Source organism: Chionomys nivalis, chromosome 19 (assembly GCF_950005125.1).
Source record: "Chionomys nivalis chromosome 19, mChiNiv1.1, whole genome shotgun sequence".
NCBI classification, from domain to species: Eukaryota; Metazoa; Chordata; class Mammalia; order Rodentia; family Cricetidae; genus Chionomys; species Chionomys nivalis.
This window is the reverse complement of record NC_080104.1, coordinates 59,167,930-59,172,879: the sequence shown is the minus strand read 5'-3', so window position 1 is coordinate 59,172,879 and position 4,950 is coordinate 59,167,930.

Genomic DNA, 4,950 nt, shown 5'->3' with positions numbered 1-4,950 from the left:
ACACCCATACGCATAAAATGAAAAAAAAACAAACTTTTTAAAAAATAAATCAATCTTTTAAAAATCATATAAAAATACAATTTGATTGGGCTACATCAAAAAACAAAAACTTGCCAGATGGTGGTGGTACACACACCTTTAATCCCAGCACTCAGGAGGCAGAGACAGGCAGATCTCTGTGAGTTCGAGGTCAGTCTACAAGGTGAGTTTCAGGAAAGGCTCCAAAGCTACACAGAGAAATCTTGTCTCGAAAAACAAAACAAAACAAACAAACAAACAAAAACCCCACAACTCATACAAGGTAACAAAAACCTTCCCAGTATCCAATATTGGATTTGAGAATACAAATTGAATATCACAAACACAGCCATCATAACTGACTCACGACCTGTTTGTGAACCTAACTCACAGCCTGTTTGTGAACCAGTAGCCAGAGTGAGGTGAGATAAACACCATCTTACAGCCAACACTAAAGCCTGGGGTACCCCATTCTCTATTTCCTGGTACCCCTTTCAGCTCCCTACAGGAGAGTTTAGCTTGCATCTGGATGCTCAAACTGAGCACTCTGAGTTTGTAAACAGTCAAGGCTCTGAGATGAGCCCCTACCCGCTTCAAAAGTATAACTTGCAGTGTTTATAGACAGTTCTCTGGGCTGCTGTTCATTACTAGTGATTCATCTTTTGTTTACATATTATATATTTATTTGTTTAATTTTATGTGTTTGTTTGGCCTCTGTATACTCAGGAGCCATGAAGGTCAGCAGAGTCATCAGACACCCTGGGCCTGGAGTTACAAGTGGTTGTGAGCTGCCATGTGGGTGCTGGGAAGGAATTGAACCTGGGTCTTCTGCAAGAGCAGCCGGTTCTTATCACTACTGAATCATCTTTCCAGCACCATTTTTTTTTTTTTTTGGACAAGGTGTCACACTGTGTAGCCATGGCTGTCTTGGGAATTGCCATATAGACCAAGACAGCCTTGAATTCACAGAGATCCGCCTGCCTCGGATCCCTGAGTGCTAGGGTTAAAGTTATACACTACCACAGCTGGCTTCATTTAGCTTTCCTTTTCTTTTTTCTTTCTTTCTTTTTTGTTTGTTTTGTTTTGTTTTTGTTTTTATTACCAGGTTTCTCTGTGTAATAGTCCTGGCTGTCCTGGAACTTGCTTTGTAGACCAGGCTGAGCTCCAACTCACAGAGATCCGCCTGCCTCACCTCCTGAATGCTAAGATTAAAGGCCACTACTGCCCGACTGGTTTTCTTTCTTTTTTAGACAAACCCTGTGTAAAGAGCCAACTTTCAATAGATCACAGCAAGGGAGCTGCTCTGCTAGGTAAGAAACCCTGACCCAAAGCCGGAGGTAGTGGTGTACATCTTTAATTCCAGCACTGGGGAGGCAGAAGCAGACAGATTTCCATGAGTTCAAGGCCAGCCTGGTCTATAAAGTGAGTTCCAGGACAGGCTCCAAAGCTGCAGAGAAACCCTGTTTCGGAAAAAAAAAAAAAAAAAAAAGAAACCCTGACCCAGAAGTAGATCATCTAAAAATGGTTTAGTGCCAGGTTCCACACCAACAAGTATTAACTGAAGGACAAGAGGGCGGTCCTCTTTCTATCTCAGCTTGTTTCTCTTTTCTGTTGTTTGTTTGTTTGTTTGGTTTTGGTTTTTGTTTCTGTGTTAACAGTTCTGGCTGTCCTGGATCTTGCTTTGTAGACCATGCTGACCTCGAACTCACTGAGATCTGCCTGCTTCTGCCTCCTAAGTGCTGGGACTAAAGGAGCGCGCCACCACTGCCTAGCTTGCTTTTTCTTAATGCATTTATTTTTCTCTTTAAATAACCTAACTAACTAGACTGTCTGGCCGGCAAGCCCCAGGGCTCTTCCTGTCCTCAGAGGCAGGATACAAGCATATGCTGCCTCCACACCTGGCTTTTTACAGATCCAAATTGAGGTCGTCATGGTTGCACAGACCATACTTCCCAGCGGAGCATGGTGGTAAAGGGATGTAATTGTAGTAGTTAGAGAGTTGAGGCAGGAGGATTGCCACAAGTATGAGTCCAGCCTAAGCTACAAAGTAAGTTCCAGGCCAGTGGGACTCTGTCTCTAAATAAATACAATAAATCCATACATAAATAACTAGCAGCCGGGCGGTGGTGGCACACGCCTTTAATCCCAGCACTCGGGAGGCAGAGGCAGGTGGATCTCTGTGAGTTCAAGACCAGCCTGGTCTACAAGAGCTAGTTCCAGGACAGGCTCCAAGACCACAGAGAAACCCTGTCTCGAAAAACCAAATAAATAAATAAATAACAAGCAAAGTAGATTAGGAGTGTGGAGGAGTTTCCCAGGAAGCAATGAGATGGAATTGTCTCACTGTATGGCCAGTGAGGATGGTGCTGTGGAATTTGAGTTACTACGTGTTACATTATTTTGTGCTGTGGAACATTTGTTTATTGATGCAAAGATGTGTTGCCTTTGTTGATGCTGCATTTGTTTAACTCTGTGAAGCTGTGTTACTTTGCTTGTCTAAAACCTGATTGGTCCAATGAAAAGCTGAACGGCCAGTAGCTAGGCAGGAGAAAGGACAGGTGGGGCTGGCAGGAAGGCAGAGAGAATAAAGAGGAGGAGAACTCTGGGAGAGGTCTAGGAGAGAGAGAAGGAGGAGAATTCTGAAGGTCAGCCACCTAGCTATACTGTAAGTCACGGAGTAAGAAGAAAAAAAGGAATATAGAAATAGAGAAAGAGAAAAGCCCAGAGGCAAAAGGTAAACAGGATAATTTAAGTTAAAAAAAAAAAAAAAACTGACTAGAAATAAACCAAGCTAAGACCGGGCTGGGTGCGGGTCCCTAAAGAGTAAAAGAGTAAAATAAGAACAATTCCAGGACTGGGGTCAGCTGACCTGGTTTATTATCCTATAAACGTAAGCAGCAGTAGTTTAATACCTTGAGCATTATTTGTTGCTGTCTTGGTTTTCTTATGAAAATCTGGATGCTAAAAGATCCCCCTTTGGTGGGTTAGAAGTTTTAAATGTTGTAAAACATCACGAAGAACGTTCTACGGTACTGGCAGCAGAGGCCATGTTTTTTTTTTTTTAAATATTTATTTATTATGTATACAATATTTTGTCTACATGTATTCCTGCAGGCCAGAAGAGGGCACCAGACCCCATTACAGATGGTTGTGAGCCACCATGTGGTTGCTGGGAATTGAACTCAGGACCTTTGGAAGAGCAGGCAATGCTCTTAACCTCTGAGCCATCTCTCCAGCCCCAGAGGCCATGTTTTTAGGAAATGAAATTAATTCTTTAATTGAGCAAACATATATTGCCTTCTGAATCAGCCATTATAAATGATGAAAGTTCCCGGCCTGCCAGTGTGGCTTTCGAAAGAGTTAGTCTCAGATGAGAACGACAGCTTAGAGGCTTGATATTCGGGAATACATTAAATGAAAAATAAAGTTATAAAAGTCAGCTTGAATACATTTCTCATATGCTATCTATAATTTTATGTTTATTCAAAATCAGTGCCATGTCTGATATGCTGACATATAAAATTTAATTTAAAAAGCAACTCTTTTAATCTTAACTATTAATTAAAATGTATGTAGGTAACAGGTATTATGTGTTGATGGAGGAGGGTCATTTGTCTATCTGTTGCTTTCATTGGTTAATTAATAAAGAAACTGCCTTGGCCCTGATAGGACAGAAAATTAGGTAGGCAGAGTAGACAGAACAGAATGCTGGGAGAAAGAAGGCAGTGAAGACACACGCTATAGCTCTCCTCTCCAAGATGGACGCAGGTTAAGATCCTTCCTGGTAAGGCACCACCTCATGGTGCTACACTCATTATTAGAAATGAGTTAATCAAGATCCGAGAGTTAGCCAGTAAGAGGCTAGAGCTAATGGGCCAAGCAGTGTTTAAAAGAATATAGTTTGTGTGTTGTTATTTCGGGTAAAGCCATGCGGGAGCCAGGTGGCGGGATGCTCCGCACTACAATGTGTTAGGTCAGGATTGATAAAGCAGATGTAGAAATAAAAGAGGAAGCCAGTTGTCACTTATTCAGAACAAGGAAGGAAGCTGTCTCTCCATGTAGAGTCGGTGCCCTGGGGCTCAGGGGCAGAAGGGGTAACTTTTGGGAGAAAAATTTTATTGGTGGGTGTGTTCCTGGTTGTTCCAAGGCCCAGTGATCACAGTGGATGTTCTCATTACTATGTTGGCTTTCTTAGTAGGTAGGTGTTCTATATGTTTTTTTGTTTTGTTTTGATTTGATTTTTCGAGACAGGGTTTCTCCGTAGCTTTTTGGTTCCTGTCCTGGAACTAGCTCTGTAGACCAGGCTGGCCTCGAACTCACAGAGATCTGCCTGCCTCTGCCTCCCGCGTGCTGGGCGCCACCACCGCCCGGTGTTCTGTATGTTTTTAAGGGTTTCTCTGTTCCTGGCTGTCCTGGAACTAGTTCTGTAGATCAGGCTGGCCTTCAACTCAGAGATCCACCTGTCTCTGCCTCCTGAGTGCTGGGATCTAGAGGTGTGCGCCAGCACCACCCAGCAGAGGTGTTTTTATCAGAAATGCTGAGGTGGGAGTTTTTCAGCTCCTTTGAAGTTCACTGTTTTAGGTCATTAATCTGTCATTAAGTCTAGTGTTGTCTGAGACAGGGTCTCGAGTAAGTAGCCCAAGCTGGCCTCCAACTTGTTAGATGGCTATGTTGATTGGTTTTGGTTTTTTTGTTTTTTTGATCAACTTGACACAAGCTAGAGCCACCTGGGAAGAGGGCCCTCAATTGAGGCATTGCCTCCAGCAGTGAACTGTGTGTACAACTGGGACCTTTTTTTAATTAATGAAGTTTGTGCAATCTTTGTGATTGTATAATCAACCGGTCTGATAACTTTTTGAAGTACAAAAACCCACCCGATCCGGTGACAGTAAGCGACGAAGCCACTTCCCTCCTTCCAGGTTTTCCCCACGA